Source organism: Chionomys nivalis, chromosome 16 (genome assembly GCF_950005125.1).
Source record: "Chionomys nivalis chromosome 16, mChiNiv1.1, whole genome shotgun sequence".
Classification (NCBI taxonomy): Eukaryota; Metazoa; Chordata; class Mammalia; order Rodentia; family Cricetidae; genus Chionomys; species Chionomys nivalis.
This window is the reverse complement of record NC_080101.1, coordinates 39,015-58,195: the sequence shown is the minus strand read 5'-3', so window position 1 is coordinate 58,195 and position 19,181 is coordinate 39,015.

Genomic DNA, 19,181 nt, shown 5'->3' with positions numbered 1-19,181 from the left:
AGCAATCAGGAATAATCCTGAGAGAGCTGGTAAAAATGAATAGTGAGGGTTGTTTCAGATTCTCAACCCAAGACTTTTCACAGAAGGTTGTAAACTATGGTTATTATTTCCAATTCCAATGTAGACTTTGTTTAGAATGTTCTTGATTTACCCAATATTCCTCTTGTACAACATTGTCTGATTGATTAGCTCCTTTCTGAATTTGTATGCTTCCTTTTAAAACCTAATACAGTTTTACATTAGCAAGACCCTTTCTGTTGTATTTGCCTGAAACCTCCATTCAATCTGTGAGAGGTCTGTCTTTAGATTAGCAGACAGTGCTGGGAATGCTGTACTATGTCCCTTTCTGCTCAACTGGTTCTGTCACTCTTACCTCACTTCTAAATCATGGCCTCTAGTAGTGTTCTTCCAGGAGCCATGCTTCCAGTTTAGCACTGCCTCTTGTAAGAGAGTTTATCAGCTCGGCAGCTGCACCATGATTAGCGTTTGCTCTCCATAGATGGGAGGAGTGGTGGGCTAAGGTGAGTGAGGGGCCAAAGTCATCAAGTGGGGATGAGTGGCCTGCCTTGGTGCATTTTGCTGCTATCTCCATGTGTAGAGGAGTGGCTGTGCTTGGTGGGTGAGGTGGGGCTTCCCTGTTCCCAAACTCGGTTGAGTGGTTTCCTGAGACTTGTGGCTGGTGTGGTGTGTCCTTCCCTGGCTGGGCGGGAGCCTGTGGACAATCATAAAGTTTAGTGATGTAGTTTCCAAGAAGTACTAAGTGATCCTTGCAACATTCTCCTGTAGGCCTCTGAATAACTTCACTGCCTGGGCTGTGTCTGCATGGTGCCTCTAGTGCTTATGTTGTCGCATGTTGAGATATATCACCAAACTTGCCAAACTTGGAGACTACTGGTCTCTCCAGTACCTTTAAAAGTTATGCAACCCCCCTTTTTAAAATAATTTTTTAAAAACTGATTCAGCATCCCTGGCGGCAGTAGGGAGCAGAAATGCTTTATGTCCCAAAATGTTGGTAGTGGGCATGCCTCTGTAGACAGCAGGCCCTGTGAGCTGCTGGTCCCAGAGTGGTGGCCTGAGCAGTGGTGGCAGGTCATGTGCCAGCAGGCATTTGGCCCTGAGAGCACCCAGTCCCAGGAATCCTCTTGGCTAGCTCCTCGAAGCCCCCTTCACCCCTCCTCCCCGCCGCTCGCCCCATCCTGGTTTCCCTGATCCTGGTACTGTCTCAAGGGCTGCTTCAGCTGGTACCCAGAGCTCCGCCTCCTCCCTATGCTGCTCCCCCCCAATGGGCACTTCACTTCCCTTGTGGCAATCATGGCTCCACCATCATGTGTTTCGGTACAACTCTGATTGTCTAGGCAGGATGAAAATGCGGTTAATTTTCCGCACAGGAAATAGATGCATGGTGAGGATAACTGGAGCATGTTTGAAGGGAGAAAGCACACTTCCTCAATTTTTGTAATGTGGCCATTTATTGCTATGAACTTACCTCTTAGAGCTGTTTTCAGTTTGTTTATGTTGTGTCTTTATTTTAGTTGTATTCCATGAAGACTTTTTCTTTTTTTAATTTTTCCCTGACCCACGGGTAGTTTAGTTGTCAACTGTTCGGTTTCTATAAGTTTGTCGTTTTCAAGGGATTAGAACTGTTGTTATATTCTAACTTTGATCCATGGTGGTCTCATAAGGCTCATGTGGTGGGTGGCAAAAATTCTTTTAGATTTAATTTATTTATGTGCTTATTTCTTCATTTACTTATTTTGTTTGCAAAAGTCTGTCAGTGTGTATGACTGTAGGCCAGAGGAGGGCGCCAGAGATAATTACCGTAGGTTGTGCGCCACCTTGTGGTTGCCAGTAATTGAAGTCAGGACCTTTGGAAGAGCAGTCAATGGCTCTTAACCTGCCCCATCTCAGTATTTCCCCCCTCATAAAACATTTGGTTTTATGATCCCTCCTTTCCCCTGGTGACTGTCTGCGAGACCCCTCCCTCCCTATCTTAGCTTTGGCCTGTGCTTTGTATCCTGTGCCTTGTGCATCGAGCTTGCAGTTTAATATTAATTATCACGCTGTGGATTTTCTTCCTTCAGTTCTTCGTATTATCCCTTTAGACACCTCATATTGACTTTTATTCCTCAATCACCCTACTGTTTGCCTCCCCACGTGGATTGAAACTACACAGGCCCACATAGTCACTTCCAGCTTTGTTTGCTCTTTTCTTGCTGACATTGGCCCAACCAATGCAGGTCGACAACAGACAGCCAAGGCAACCCGATATGTTCTGGAAAGTCCTTGAATGGCCTCTCCCATGCTCCCAAGCGTACATTGGCCCAGTCATTTTTAGTCACAATGGAGAGCGTTGCTGACCAAGAAAATTAACAGCTCCATTTTCTGCTGAAAAAGGTCATACGAATTACGCAAGGTGGAGGGGTCAAAAAACCCAGTAAGACCGAGTAAACATATTTTTCTGCATACTTCTATTACAGATCAAAGACCAGAGCTCAGAGTCTGTGTGAATAGACACAGGTGCGGATCTAAGTATCATCATTCTTGAATCTTGGCATCCAAATTTGCCTCTTCAATATTTAGATGTTCACTTCCTGTGAATTCAGACCCGATCGCCTGTAAAACAAGGCACAAGATGAGTTGAATGCATACGGCTTGAAGGGCAAATAGGGATAGATGTTGCTTTTTTTTCAATAGAAAAGGAGAGCCTGTTGATCCATTTTTAGTTAGGCGTAAAACCTTTAAATTTTCTTTGGTTAGTTACAATATTATCTGTGCTCCTATCAAGCAGGAAATATAATGGAATACGCCCATAATCCCAAAAATTGTATTATGGGTATTTTCCCTTTCTTAACAAAAGGGAAGTTGTGCCTGAGATTTTTCTGTATTTTTTCAGTTGTGTGTTTTGTTTTACAATGACTTCTTTTTGTGATATTCTTTTATGGCAAATGCATGCTAATGGGCAGGCAGTCCCAATGAGCGTGGTCTGTGATTGTAATATTTCACCTTGCTTACTGGCATTGAGTTTTAAATGGCACAGAGTTGTGCCCATGAAAATGTCCACAGCATGTAACTCTGACATGAGGTTGTAAAGCTAAGTAATGTGCTTGATCCTGCTTACAGAGCAACATCTTGAACTATCTCTGTAGAAAATCAATTATTCAGAAAAGGAGAGATAACGCTATGCTTTCTTGTACCTGCCACTGGTTCAAATTCCGGTTGCGCCTCGTTTCTTATCATTTAATGGATAAATTAGCTGAGACCATGCCCATTGCTCGGCTATGCCTGCTTGAGTAGGCAGCATGATCAGGTCTTCTAGTTTGTAGCTTTTTTTACGTACCATTTTCAGGGTAATTTTGCAATCTTGCTTTCTGTCTATCTCCTGTGTATTTGGAGTAAAGTACTACGATCTCTTTGATGGCAACCAGACTCACTGTGTTCCTCAAAATCCCTAAGTGGTGACTGTTTTATAAAAACATGTGTGATTGTGATAGAGAAGCAGATCTTAAAGTTCTTAAAAATATTTGTGTGCGGTGGGACACACCTTTAATTCCAACACTTGGCAGTCTGATGTAGATTGACCTTGTGACATCGAGTGTCACAGGTAGATTAACACCAGTGACTTCAAGGTACGTGTGGTACCACAGGCCTTTAATCCCAATGTCTGGCAGGCAGGGACTTGCCTACTTCTGGTTTGGTGGTATACGCCTTTTATCCCAAACCTTGGTGGTTCCATGATCTTTGTGAGTTCAAGGACAGCATGGTCCACAGTGTTATTCCTTCCCAAAGATATACAGAGAGCCTCTCTCAAAAATTAAAATTGAAAATAAAGGAATTAGAATTTAAAATCAAGCTGCTCAAAGAGGGAAAATACACAGATAATCTTTATCCTCTTTGTTATTTTTCGATCTTTGAATTTTTTTTTACTCATGTGGAGTATCTATCTCTGCGAAAAGATATTTGTTGACAAATGCTGCTAAGTAAATCCTAAGATAGATATTTTCAAATACCTTGTAATGCAGAAAGAATGTTAGTTTGGAGAATAGAATTTTCTTCTTTTTTCACATGAAATGAGAGATTATGGATTCATTCTGATGTTAAAGAAATTACTGTACAGTTTTTTTTCCTTAAAGGATTATCAGTGCCCGTAAATGATAAGGAATTAGCCAGTATTGCTATGCAAACATTTCCCAAATATGCACTCTGTATTTTCCTCTGTTTAACCAAAATAATTAAATTTGTGCTATGTGATTATCTGTATTCTGTCAATCATGTGTTTCAGTAAAACGCTGATTGTCTATGCAGGAGGAAAATGCATTTAAAGCACACAGGAAGTAGATGCATGGTGATGATAACTGGATCATGTTGGAAAGGAGAAAGCACACTCCCCCACTCCAGCACAGACTCTGAAGAAGCAGTATTTGATCTGTTCCACAGTTGAAGGTTCTGAGAGTAATGAGTTTAAGCTACAGGAGATAAGAATGAGGTAGTTGGTGAGTTAGTCTCACGACCTAGTGACATCTCTGATTTTTTCTGTGGCATTTTTGTTTTGGGTTACCGGGTGACACAGTGACAACGAATAGCCATCCCACAATATTACATGATTTCTTTGCTATCCTGGATTTTTGGTTTTTTATATTGAGTTTAAGAAAGTTTTCTCAAGGTTCTTAAAGAATTTTGTTGAGATTTTAATTGGTAATGCATTAAATTTATTTATTGCCTTTGCTTTAACTCCCATTTTTACTATGTTGATCCTATTCATTCATGAGCTCTGTATCCTTCTCAGTTTCTTTCTTCAAAGCCTTAAAGTATTATCAAATAGACCTTCAATTTTTGAATACTGTAACTGCAGGATACTTTATGCTCTCTGTGGCTGCTGTGAAATATGAATTTTCTTATTTCCTTGTTCTGATTTCTATTGATTTAATCTTGTGTCTAGCCACATCACTGCAGATACTGATGTATGAGACCATACAATTTTTTTAGTTCGTAAGTTTTACTTTTTCCTTACCTATTCTATTACCCTTGATCTCTGTATTTCGTCTACTTGTTGTTGTTATAACTTTACACATTATGTTTAAGACATAGTAAGAGTCGACAGATTTGTCTTTTTACTATTATTAGTGTAATGGATTTGAGTTGCTCTCCATTAAATTTATAGCAGCTGTTATCTATTATGTTTCTGTTATGTGTGAACTTAGTGTGATGAACTTACCTCTTAGAGCTGCTTTGCAAAAGTCTGTCTGTGTTTATGACTGTGGGCCAGAAGAGGGCGTTAGAGATAATCACCGTTGGTCGTGCGCCACCTTGTGGTTGCTGGGAATTGAAGTCAGGACCTTTGGAAGAGCAGCCAATGGCTCTTAACCTGAGCCATCTCTGTATTCCCCCCCTCCCCTCTGTCATTTTCTATGCAGGGTTTCTCTGTTGCTCTTGGATCCTGTTCGGCGACTAGCTCTTGTATACCAGGCCAGTCTCGAATTCACAGATATCCACCTGGCTCGGCCCAAAACTCTTTTTGGTCTGTTAAGTTTACTTTGTTGCCAGGTATGGTGTCAATATTTAAGAAGGTACCGTGAGATGCTCAGGAGGTATATTCTTCAAATTCGCTGTTAGGTTTCTGTCTGGTTGTTCTTTCCATTGTTGAGAGAGCAGTGCTGTGGTGTCGTACTATTAGTGTGTTCTGAGGCATACTCTGATATCTTGTAATATTTTTGTTTTTATTTTACTGAAATTTATATTTGGTATTGATATTTCATTCTGATGAAAGATTCCTGCTATGAGTATGAACTGTCCATCTTATTCTTTTATGCCTGCTTTAAGTTTAAGGTAATTCTTGTTAGATATTAGTGATTAGTTTGTTTTTTAAAATCTGATCAATTAGGTTTTTCGTATGTGCTTGTACCTTAACAGGCATATCCTTCCTCATGTTTGGAAAGATTTTTATTTTTATCGCTCTATTTTCTTGGTCTTTGAGCTGTATTTCTTCTCCTTTTACCTTTATTGTTATTTTCGTTCTTTTCGTGGAGTCCCAGATTTGTTGGATTTGTGTCTTTAAGAATTTATGTTTGCTGTTTTCTTTCATCATTGCGTTTATTTCCTCTATTATCTTCGATTTCTGAGATTCAAGTATGTCTTCTATTTTACTGTTTATACTTGTCTCTGGATCCATTGTCTTTTTGCCAATATTGTCTATATCCAGCAATTCCTCTTTTATTTTTAAAGATTCTTTCCATTTCCGGTTTGATTCCTTTTTCTTGTTTTCCTTTTCTCAGGTATCTTTGAGTGATTTTTCATTTCTTACGTTTTTGAGATTCTTCTCATCTATTTTTTTTAAAATTTTTTTTCACATTGTTTGATGCCCCTTATCTCTTTTATAAAATTACCTTTAATGTACATTTCTTTTTTATCCTTTGGATTAGCGTTTTCAAAATCTCTGTAGAGAGCTTCGTGCAGTCACACCTGATGGCTATGTGTAGAGTCCTATGTGGAGTTGCAACACATGGTGCTGTCTCCCGCCTTCAGGGGTCACGAAAGCGAGTGCTCTCTGTGAGTGCTCTCTGTGATAATCAACTCCTAATATCAGCTAGTCCTGACTTGTGCTATTCTCGCGCAATGATTGTCCGCTGCTTGCATATGCGTGGACCTAAGGGTAGTGCCCACCTGGCAATCTCTGTTTGGTTTTCCAAGTTCTACTTAAATGCGTGGAGAGGTTTGCACAGAGAGAGCAACAGAGACAGAGACCGCATTGTGTCCTGAATTTTCTGCAGCAGGAAAAGCTTCCGGTGTTTCTTGCTCTTGTATGTTTGCTGGATTCTCATGCTATTATGCTGTCTTTCAGATTGTCAGTCATTTTTACAAGCATGTATATATGTGCTAAGTCTTGGCTGGTGTTACTTACTTTGCTGTGGCAACATGTGTACTTGTGTTTTTTTCTTGGTCTTCCTTTTCTTAGTTATTTTATCTCTGGATTCTCTTATATCCACTCCACCATGGAGTAGTTGATGGTCCACAGCACCATGCAGATTCTTCTGAATCCTAGTACTCTATCTGGGATGGGGTAGGTAGAGAAATTTATTAGGCAGGGAGAAGCACCTCTGAATGGTCCGAAAACTTTGCAGATTTTTGGGTGCCTGATTTCTGTTTGCTCCTTTCACTCATGCTTAAGGTCATATCAGAGTCCTCTCTGTGTGGTGTTAATTCCGTTGTTTAGTGAGCAATCTCATTCAGATATTAACTTTGCTGTGTGATAGTCATTCGGTAAATAGAAGTCAGTCCTGACCGAGAGATGGTGGATTAAGAGAAAAACAATGTAGTTATGCTGGAGAGAGATGTAGGAAATTCACAATGTAGTCCATAGCCTTGTTATACTATACATTAATTTGATGTGTTCATTTATGATGACTTAGTCAGACATATGCTTAAGCTAATTGCCAATCACTGCTACAAATAATATGGTTTCTGTGTTGTTACCTAGGTATCACCATCCGTGAACAAACAAGCAGCTTCCCTACCACATCCATACAGTCGTCAGAGAAGGTAAGGCATATTTCTTTTGGTACAGTCCAAGGACCGCTCTACTATATCTCCATTGAACAAGGTGTCCATTCAAAGCTAGTAGCTTACGTAACAGCAAGTACAAGCAGTAGAGATAAATTCTGGTGACACTGCCAGGGGGGTTTCGGGGTTGTAGATAGGGTTATGGGGTTTGTGTTAGGAGGTTATGGTTAGTTTGTTAGTTGTTATGTTGATTATGGGCTTATGGGGCTGTGGTTAGGGTTATAGGGTTACGGTTTGGGGGTTAGGGTTAGTTGGTTAGTTGGTTAGCTGCTTAGTGGGTTGTGGTTTTGTTAGGGCTATGTGGTTTGTTTTAGTTGGCTAGTTGGTTAGTTGGATAGCAGGTTATGGGGTTAGAGTTATGGAGTTAGGGTGTCTTAGGGTTAATTGCTTAGTTCGTTATTTGCTTAGTTAGTTGGATGGTTAGCTAGTTAGGAGGTTATGGTTATGGGGTTACGGTTATGTGGTTCCGGTTTGTTGGTTAGTTGTTTGGTTAGTTAGTTAGGGGTTTGTTTGTGTTTATGTTATGTTTATGTTTAGGTGTCAGGGTTTGGGTTTCTGGTGGTTGGTTGTTTAGTTGGTTAGTTTGTTGGTTGGTTAGCTGGTTAGCAGGTTAGGGGGTTAGGGTGTATTATGGTTAATTGAGTAGTTTATTTGGTTAGTTCGATGTTTAGCTGGTTAGCTGTTTGGGGGTTAGGGTTATGGGGTTAGGGTTATCGTGTTGGGGTTTGTTGGTTAATTGTTTGGTTAGGGTTTGTAGGTTAGGGTTAGTTGGTTAGATAGTTGGATAGTTGGTTATCTGGTTAGTGTGATACGGGGTTGTGGTCAGGGTTATAGGGTTACGGATAGGGGGTTAGGGTAAGTTTGTTATTTTGTTAGTTGCTTGGCTAGGGGTTTAGGTGGTTTCGGTTAGGTTATTGGGTTAGGGGTTATTGATTTATGGTTAGTTGGTTAGTGGATAGTTGTTTACTTTGTTAGCTGGTTATTGGGTTAGGGTGTTGGTGTTAGGTTTATAGAACTAAGTTTAGGGGGTTAGAGTAAGTTGTTTATTTGGTTGGTTAGTTGGTTAGTGGGTTATGGTTATGGGGTTAGGGTAATGGGGTGTTCATGCTTGTTAGTTGCTTAGTTGTTTACAGGGTTAGGGGGTTTGGGTTAGGCTTATGGGGTTGTGGTTAAATGGGTTAGGGTTAGTTGGTTAGTTGTATAGTTGTTTAGTTGGTTAGCTGGATAGTGGGTTAGGGGTTGTAGTTAGGGTTAGGGGATTAGGTTAAGTTTGTCAGTTTGTTACTTGCTTAGTTGAGGTTGTTAGGTGGTTCATGTTAGGGTTATGCGGTTGAGGTTAGTGGGTTATGGTTAGTGGGTTGGGGTTAGTGGGTTAGTTGGTTAGTGTGTAAGTTGGATAGTTGGTTAGTTGGTTAGTTTAGTTTGATAGTTGGTTAGTCGGTTAGCTGGTTATTGTTTTAGGTGGTCGTGGTTAAAGTTATAGAGTTAAGGATAGGGTGTTAGGGTAAATTGGTTATTTGGTTAGTTGGTTAGCTGGTTATTGGGTTAGGTCTTTAGGATTTTAGTGGTAGGGTTAGGGGGTAAGGGTAGGTTGGTTAGTTGGTTAATTGGTTAGGTTGTTATGGTTATTGGATTAGGTTTATGGTGTTAGTGTTTGTTGGTTAGTTGGTTATGGGGTTAGGGGCTTTGGTTTAGGGGCTTAGGGTTAGTTGGTTAGTTGGATAGTTGGTTGTTGGTTAGCTGGTTAGTTGGTTAGAGGGTTGTGGTTAAGGTTATAGGGTTAGTGTTATGTGGTTAGGGTAAGTTGGTTATTTGGTTAGCTGGTTAGTTGGTTAATTTGTTAGTTAGTTGGGTAGTTAATTGGGTAGTTCGTTATTTGCTCAGTTAGTTTGTTCCATGGTTAGCTGGATAGTTGGTTAGGTGGTTATGGTAATTTGGTTAGTTGGTTAGTTCCGAGTTGGTCAGGGGGTGTTATGGGGTGTTTGTCGGTTAGTAGGTTATTAGGTTGTGGGGTTAGTGATTTTGGGTTTTGGTGTTAGGGTTAGTGGGTAACGTTAGTTGGTTAGTTGGATTGTTGGTTAGTTGGTTAGCTGGTTAGTCGGTAAGGGGGTTGTGGTTAGGGTTATAGAGTTAGGGTAGGGATAGGGGTTTAGGGATGGTTGGTTAGTTTGGTTAGTTAGAGGGCTAGGGATTAAGCGTTAGTGTGTTAGTAGGTTAGTTGTATGGTTGGTTAGTTGGTTATCTGGTTAGTATGTTAGGGCCTTAGGGTTAGGGTTCTTGGGTTAGGGGGTTACGGTAAGTTGTTTATTTGGTTAGCTGGTTAGCTGGTTAGTTGGTAATGGGTTAGGGTTAGTTGGTTAATTGTTCAGTTTGTTACTTGGTTAGGAGGAGTTGAGGGTTGGTTATGGTTAGGTGTCAGGGTTGAGTGTTAGGGTTCGTTGGTTAATTGGTTATTAGTTTAGTTGATTTTTTCGTTAGTTCATTAACTGTTTAGCAGGTTTGGTGGTTAGGGTAATGTGGTTAGAATGGGTTTGGGTTATTTGGTTAGTTCATTATATGGTCAGTTATTTAGTTGGATGATTAGCTGTTTAGCTGTTGGGTTTATGGGGTTAGGGTTATGGGGTTCGTGTTTGGTTAGTGGGTTAGGCGGTTTGGGTTAGGCTTATGGTGTTAGGGTTAGTGGGTTAGGGTTAGTTGGTTAGTTGGATAGTTGGTTGGTTAGTGGGTTAGCTGGTTAGTGTGTTATGGTTATAGGGTTTGTGTTAGTGGTTTAGGGTAAGTTGGTTATTTGGTTAGCTTGTTAGTTGTTTAGTTGGTTAGGTGGTTAGGGTGATGGTGTTAGGTTTCGTTGGTTAACTGCTTAGATTGTTAGTTGGTTAGTTGTTTAGGGGATTAGGGTCATGGGGTTAGGATTAGTTGGTAAATTGGTTAGTTTGTTGGTTAGGGTGTTATAGGGTTGGTGTTATGGCTAGGGGTCAGGGTTGGGGGTTAGGGTTAGTTGGTTAGTTGGTTATTTGATTAGTTGGTTAGCAGGTTAGTGGATTATGGTGATGGGTTTAGGGTGGGTTAGGGTTAATTGGTTAGTTAATTATTTGGTCAGTTTCTGATGGTTAGCTTTTTAGCTGGTTGGCTGTTAGGGTTATGGGGTTAGGGTTATGGGGTTCATGTTTGTTGGTTAGTTGGTTAGTTAGGGTGTTAGGGATTTGGGGTTAGGGTTAGTGGGTTATGGTTACTTGGTTAGCTTTATTGTTGGCTAGTTGTTTACCTGGTTAGTGGGTTAGGGGGTTGGTGTTATGATATAGGGTTAGTGGGTTAGCGTTAGTTGGTTAGATCGTTATTTGCTTCGTTTGTTAGTGGGTTAGGGGTTTTGGTTTAGGGTTATGTGGTTACGGTTATTGGTTTAGCTTTAGTTGGTTAGTTGGTTAGTTGTTTAGCTGGTTAGTGGGTTAGGGGGTTGGGGTTAAGGTTAGTGCGTTAAGGATTGTTGGTTAGTTGGTTAGTTGGTAAGTGGGTTCCGGGGGTAGGGGTTAGGGTTATAGCGTTAGGGAGTTAGGGTAATTTGGTTAGTTCGTTAGTTGGTTAGTTGGTAAGGGGGTTGGTGGTTTTGGGTTAGGGTTGTGGTGTTTATGGTTAGTGTGTTAGGGTTAGTTGATTAGTTGGATAGTTTGTTATTTGGTTAGCTGGTTAGTGGATTAGGGTGTTTTGGTTAGGGTTATAGGGTTAGGATTAGGGGGTTGGGATAAGTTGATTATTTTGTTGTCTGGTGAGTTGGTTAGGTGGTTAGTTGGTTAGGTGGTTAGGTGGTGGTATTAGGGTTCGTTGGTTAATTGTTTAGATTGTTAGTTGGTTAGGGGGTTAGAGGATTGGGGATTTTCATTGTTCCCCTCGTCTTATTGATTATTGGTATATGCTGTTTTTCTACAAACAGGTCCATTTCTTTTACATTGTCCAACTTCGTGGCATATAGGCCTTTCTGGCAATATAAGATTATTTCTGGGTCTCCTTAGAGTCTGTTATTTCCCCCATTTCATTTCTTATCCGGTTAGTTTCCATGTTCTCTTTCTGTGCCTTTTTACTAAATTGGATAGTCGCTTGTCAATCTTGTTTTTCCTCGAATAACCAGCTCTCTGATTCTCATTGATTTTTTTTCGTATTTTCTGTGTTTAAATTTTGTTAGTTTCACTCCTTCCGTTGATGATTTTCTGCCTTCGACTCCTGTGTGAGATTCCTTTTTTTCAAGATCTTTTAGCAGTGCTGTTGTTTAATGTGAGCTTCTTCCACTTTTGTTATGTGTGCACTTAGTACGATGAACTTACCTCTTAGAGCTGCTTTCATTTTGTTTATGTTGTGTCTTTATTTTTGTGGAATTCCATGAAGACTTAATTTTTTTTAATTCTTCCAAGATCAACGGGTGGTTGAGTTGTCTACTGTTTGGTTTCCATAAGTTTGTCTGTTTCCTGGGATTAGAACTGTTGTTGTATTCTAACTTTGATCCATGGTGATCTGATAAGGCTCATGTGGTGGCAAAAATTCCTTTAGATTTTAGTGATTTATTTATTTCTTTATTTACTGATTATGTTTGCAAAAGTCTGTCAGTGTTTATGACTGTGGACCAGAAGAGGGCACCAGAGATAATTACCGTTGGTCGTGCGCCACCTTGTGGTTGCTGGGAATTGAAGTCAGGACCTTTGGAAGAGCAGCCAATGGCTCTTAACCTGAGCCACCACAGTAGTCCCCCCCTCCCCTTTGTCATTTTCTAGATAGGGTTTCTCTGTTGCTTTTGGTTCCTGTTTGGTGACTAGCTCTTGTAGACCAGGCCAGTCACGAATTCACATAGATCTACCGGGCTCGGCCAAAAAATTTTTTTGGTCTGCTAAATTTACTTTGTTACCAGGTATGGTATAAATATATAAGAAGGTACCGTGAGATGCTCAGGAGGTATATTTTTCGAATTCGCTGTTAGGTTTCTGTCTGTTTGTTTTGTCCATTGTTGAGAGAGGAGTGCTGCGGTGTCCTACTATTATTGTGTTTTGAGGCATACTCTGATATCTTGTAATATTTTTGTTTTTATTTTTCAGAAATTTATATTTGGTATTTATATTTCATTCTGATGAAAGATTCCTGCTATGAGTATGAACTGTCCATCTTATTCTCTTATGGCTGCTTTAAGTTTAAGGTAATTCTTGTTAGATATTAGTGATTAGGGTGGTTTTTAAAATCTGATCTATTAGGTGATCTCTATCTGCTTGTACCTTCCTCATGTTCGGAAAGACTTTTATTTTTATCGATCTATTTTTTTGGTCTTTGAGCTGTATTTCTTCCCCTTTTACCTTTCTTGTAATTTTTGTTCTTTTCGTGGTGTCTCCGGTTTCTTGGATATATATTTTTAAGATTTTGTTTTGTTTGCTGTTTTCTTTCATCAGTGCGTTTATTTCCTCTATTATGTTTGATTTTTGAGATTCTTCTATGTCTTCTATTGTACTGTTTATGCTTGTCTCTGTATCCATTGTTTTTTTGCTGATATTGTCTATATCCATCCATTCCTTTTTTATTTTTAAAGATTTCCTCCATTTCAGTTTTCAAGTCTTGTACTCTTTCCATTTTCGGTTTGCTTCCTTTTTCTTGTTTTCCTTTTCTAAGGTATCTTTGATTGATTTTTCATTTCTTAAAAGTTTTTGAGATTCTTCCCGGTCAGGGAACCAAAAAAACAAAAAAAGAGAGTCTTCTCATCCATTTTTTTGAAACTTTTTCACATTGTTTGATGGCCCCTATCTCTTTTATAAAATTACCTTTAATGTACATTTCTGTTTCATCCTTTGGATTAGCGTTTTCAAAATCTCTGTAGAGAGCCGCGTGGAGTCACACCTGATGGCTATGTGTAGAGTCCTATGTCTAGTTGCAACAGATGGTTCTGGCTCCCATCTTCAGCGATCACAAAAGCGAGTGCTCTCTGGGATAATTAAATCCTAATATCAGCTATTATCCTTTTATCGCGCAATGATTGTCCGCTGCTTGCATATGCGTGGACCTATGGGTAGTGCCCACCTGGCAATCTGTGTTTGGTGTCCCAGTCCTACTTAATTGTGGGTGGAGGTTTTCCCAGAGAGAGCAAGACAGACAGAGACCGCATTGTTTAATGAATTTTCTGCAGCAGGAAAAGCTTTTATTTTGTATGCTTGTTGCTGTTATATGTTTGCTGGATTCTCATGCTATTATGCTGTCTTTCAGGTTGTCGTATGTATTTTTACACGCATGTACATCTGTGCTAAGTCTTGGCTGGTGTTACGGTCTTTGCTGTGGCAACCTCTGTACTTGTGTTTTTTTCTTGGTCTTCCTTTTCTTAGTTTTTTTTTTCTGGATTATCTTGTATCCACTCCATAATGGAGTAGTTCATGGTCCACAGCACCATGCAGATTCATCTGAATCCTTGTACTCTATCTGGTATGGGGTAGGTAGAGAAATTTATTAGCCAGGGAGAAGCACCTCTGAATGGTCCAAAAACTTAGCAGATTTTTGGGTCACTGATTTCTGTTTCCTGCTTTCACTCATGCTTAAGGTCATATCAGAGTCCCCTCTGTGTTCTGTTGATTCCGTTGTTTAATGAGAAATCTCTTTCAGATATTAACTTTGCTGTGTGATAGTCATTCAGGAAATATAAGTCAATCCTGACAAAGAAAAGGTGTATTTATGCTGGAGACAGATCCAGGAAATTCACAATCTAGTCCACAGCCTTGTTATATTACACATTGCTTTTGATGGGTTAATTTATGATATGACTTGGTCAGACATATGCTTAAGCTAATTGCCAATCACTGTTACAAATAATATGGTCTGTTGTATGTTTAGGGATCATGATGGGGAAGTAATGACGTGTTTTGGTTTGGGTTCATGTATTCATCTACTGTTTTGTTGTTTTCTTGTCAGTATTTTGTTTTTTCTTAGTATTTTTGTTAGGGTGTCAGTGTATTTTTGCTTGTGTTTATGTTTTTCTGGTTTATGTATTAGATGTTAGGATTTATGTGTTAGGGTCTGTGGTTAGGGTTAGTTGGTTAGTTGGTTAGGGGGTTAGGGTGTTGTGGTTAGGGTGTTGGTTATTGTGTTGGGGATAGGGTTATGGGGTAGGGTTAGGGGATTAGGGTAATTTGATTAGTTCGTTTGTTGGTTAGTTGGTTCGGGGGGTACGGGGTTATGGTTAGGGTTATGGGGTTAGGGTTAGTTGATTAGTTGTTTAGTTGGTTGGTTGGTTAGTTGGGTAGTTTATTAGTTGATTAGTTAGCTAGTTGGTTAGTTGATTATGGGGGTTAGGGTGTTTTGGTTATGATTATGTGTTTAGGGTTAGTTGGTTGGTTAGTTGGTTAGGGGGTTATGGGGTTGGGTTTAGTGTTTGTCATGTTTGGGGGTTAGGGTTAGTTGGTTGTTTGGTTAGCTGGTTAGTTGGTTAGCTGCTTAGCTGGTTATGGGGTTAGGGTTATGGGGTTCTGTTCGGTGGTTATGGTTATGGGATTAGGTTTGGTTGTTTAGTCGGTTAGTGGTTTTGTTAGGGGGTTAGGGGGTTAAGGTTAGGGTTAGGGGTCAGGTTTGGAGGTTTGGGTTAGTTTTTAGTTGGTTGTTCGGTTAGTGACTTTGGTGGTTTTGGATAGGTTTATGTGTTTTGGGTAATGGGGTTGTGGTTAGTTGTTCAGTTTAGTTGATAATAGTTTTAGTGTTTTTTTGTTAGGGTTAGGGGGTTATGGTTAGTTGATTATTTGGTTACTTGGTTAGTTGATTAGTTGATTGGTTGGATATTTGGTTGGTTGGTTAGCTGATTAGGTGGTTAGGGGGTGGGGTTAGGATTATGTGTTTATGGTTAGTTGGTTAGTTGGTGAGTTGGTGAGTTGCTTAGTTGGTTAGGGGGTTGGTGTTAGTGTTAGGAATCATGTTTGGGGGTTAGGGTTAGTTGTTTAGTTGTTTAGTTGGTTATTTGGTTGCTTGTTAGTTGGTTAGCTGGTTAGCTCGTTATGGTATTAGGGTTATGGGATTAGGCTTATGGTGTTAGGGTTTTGTGGTTATGGTTATGTTAGGGTTTGTTGGTGAGTTGGTTATTTGGTTAGGGGGTTACGGGGTTGGGGTTAGGTTTAGGTGTCAGGGTTTTGAGTTTGTGTTAGTTGGTTATTCGTTTAGGGGGTTTGGGGGTTGGGGATAGTGTTATGGGTTTTGGGTAGGTGGGTTATGGTTAGTTGTATAGTTTAGTTGATTAGGTGTTTCTGGGTTTGTTGTTCGTTAAGGGGTTAGGGTTTGGGGGTTACAATTAGTTGGTTAGTTGGTTAGTTGGTTAGTTGGTTAGTTGATTAACGGGTTAGGTGGTTGGGGTTAGGGTTATGGCGTTAGTTTATTTCGTTTTTGATTATTTGGTTAGTTGGTTATTTGATTAGGGTATCTGGGGGTTGGTGATAGGGTTATGCAGTTTGGTTTATGTGGTTATTGTTAGTTGATTACTTGGTTAGTTTCGTTGTTTATGGGTTTATGGGTTGTGGTTAGGGTTATGTGGTTAGTGTTTGGGCGTTAAGGGTTAGTTGTTTAGTTGGTTGGTTGATTAGTTGTTTAGCTGCTTAATGGGCTAGTTGGTTTGGGTTAGGGTTTTTGGGTTTGGGTTAGTTGCTTAGTTGCTTAGTTGGTTAGTTGGTTAGTTGGTTATGTGTTTGGGGTTATGGTTGTGGTCAGTGTTGGTGGTAATGGTTAGTTGGTTACTTGTTCAGTTGCTTGTCAGGTTAGCTGTTTGTTGTTCGGGTTATGGGGTTAGGGTTATGGGGCTATGGTTTTGTGGTTAGGGTTATGGCGTTATGGTTTGTCTGTTAGTTGATTAGTTGTTTAGGGGTTTAAGTGGTTGGGGTTATGTTTAGGGGTCAGGGTTGGTGGTTTGGGTTAGTTTGTTAGTTCGTTAGTTGTTTACTTTGTTAGTTGGTTATTTTGTTAGGGTGTTTGTGGGTTGTTGATAGGGTAATGGGGTTTGGGTTACGTGGTTAGGGTCAGTTGGTTATTTGGTTAGTTGCTTAGTTGATTAGGGGTTTAGGTGGTTGTGATTAGGGTTATGGTGTTGTTATGGCTGGGGGTCTAGGGTTAGTTGCTTAGTAGGTTAGTTTAGAAAGTTGATTAGTTGGTTAGTTTATCATTTTAGTGGCTTGGTAGGTTTGTGATAGGGTCATGGGGTTAGGTGTACTTGGTTAAGGTTTGGGGTCATGTTTGGGATTGTGGTTATATGTTTAGTTGGTTAGCTGTTTAGTTGGTTACTAGTTAGTTGGATATTGGTCAGTTGGTTGCTGGTAAACTGGTTACTCGTAAGTTGGTAAGGGTGTTTGTGGTTAGGGTTGTTTGGTTAGTTGGTTAGTTGTTTAAGTGGTTGTTGTTAGGATAATGGGGTTAGGTTTAGTGGTTAGTTGGTTAGTGGGTAGTAGGTTGATTTAGGGTGTGGTTATCATTATTTGGTTAGTTGGTTAGCTGCTTAGTTGGTTAATTGGTTAGTTGCTTACTGGTTATTTGGTTAACGATTAGTTGGTTACTGGTTCGTTGGTTACTGGTTATGTGGTCACTAGATTTGTTGGTTTCTGGTTTGTTGATTACTGGATTTGCCGGTCACTGTATTTGTTGCTTTCTGGTTTGTTGATTACTGGATTTGCCGGTTACTGGATTTGTTGGTTCCTGGTTAGTTGGTTACTGGTTATATGGTTACTGGTTAGCTGGTTACTGGTTTTTTTGTTTATGGTTAGTTGGTTGCTGGTTAGCTGATTACTGGTTAGGTTGTTATTGGTTAGTTGTTTACTGGTTAGATGGTTATTGGTTAGTTGGTTACTGGTTAGTTGGTTAATGGATTTTTCCTGGTTTGTTGGTTATTGGTTAGTTGGTTACTGGTTAGTTGGTTACTGGATATTTGGTTTCTGGTTAGTTGGTTCCTGGTTAGCTGATTACTGGTTAGTTTATTGGTTAGTTGGTTACTGGTTTGGTGGTTAATGTATCTTTTGTTTCTGGTTAGTTTGTTACTGGTTAGTTTGTTACTGGTTAGCAGGTTACTGGTCAGCAGGTTACTGGTTATCTGTTTTTTGGTTAGTTTATTGCTGGATTTGTTTACTGGATTTTTGGTTACTGGATTAGTGGTTCCTGGTTAGATGGTTACTGGTTAGATGTTTGTTATTTTATGGTTAGTTGGTTTATGGTTAGCTCATTACTGGTTATGTGGCTATTGGTTAGTTGGTTACTGGTTCGTTGGTTATTGGTTAGTTGGATACTGGTTAGTTGGTTAATGGATTTTTTGGTTCCTGGTTAGTTGGTTACTGGTCAGTTGGTTACTGCTCAGCAGGTTACTCTTTAGCAGGTTACTGGTTATCTGGTTACTGAATTTGTTGTTTACTGGATTTGTTTGGTAATTATTCGTTAGTTGGTTAGTGTTTTGGTGGTTATTGGTTAGTTGGTTACTGGTTAGGTGGTTATTGGTTAGTTGGTTACTGGTTACTTGCTTAATGGGTTTTTTGTTCCTGGTTAGTTGGTTACTGGTTAGTTGGTTGCTGGTCAGTTGGTTACTGGTTAGTTGGTTACTGGATTTGTTGGTTCCTGGTTACTTGGTTTTTGTTTAGTTGGTTATTTAATTTGTTGTTTACTGTTTAGTTGGTTTCTGGTTAGTTCGTTCCTGGTTAGCTGGTTACTCATTACCCGGTTACTGGTCACCTGGTTGCTGGTCATCTGGTTACTGGTTAGTTGGTTGTTGGATTTGTTTGTTCCTGGTTATTTGATTCCTGGTTAGTTGGTTACTGGTTAGTTGGTTACTGGATTTGTTGGTTCCTGGTTACTTGGTTTTTGTTTAGTTGGTTATTTAATTTGTTGTTTACTGTTTAGTTGGTTTCTGGTTAGTTCGTTCCTGGTTAGCTGGTTACTCATTACCCGGTTACTGGTCACCTGGTTGCTGGTCATCTGGTTACTGGTTAGTTGGTTGTTGGATTTGTTTGTTCCTGGTTATTTGATTCCTGGTTAGTTGGTTACTGGTTAGTTGTTTACTGGTTACTTTGTTAGCTGGTAATTTGGTTACTGATTAGTTGATTACTGGTTAATTGGTTACTGGTTAGGTGCTTCCTGGATTTGTTGGTTACAGGTTAACTGTGTACTGGTTAGTTTGTTAGCTGGTTATTTGGTTATTGAGTAGTTGGCTACTGGTTTGTTGGTTACTAATAGTTGATTACTGGCTAATAGGTTACTAGATAGGTGCTTACTGGATTTGTTGGTTACTTGTTAGCTGGTTACTGGTTAACTGGTTACTGGTTAGTTGGTTACTGGTTTGTATGGTTACTTCTTAATTGGTTACTGGATTTGTTGGTTCCTGGTTAGTTGGTTACTGGTTATTTGGTTACTGGATTTGTTGGTTTCTGGTTAGTTGGTTGCTGTTTAGTTGGTTATTGTATTTGTTGGTTCCTGGTTATTTGGTAACTTGTTATTTGGCTACTGGTTAGTTAGTTACCGGTTATGAGGTTAATGTATATGTTGGTTATTGGGTAGCTGGTTACTGGTTAGGTGGTTACTGGTTAGTTGGTTACTGGATTTGTTGCTTACTGGATAGCTGGTTAATGGTTAGCTGGTTACTAGTTAGTGGGTTACCTGGTTATTTG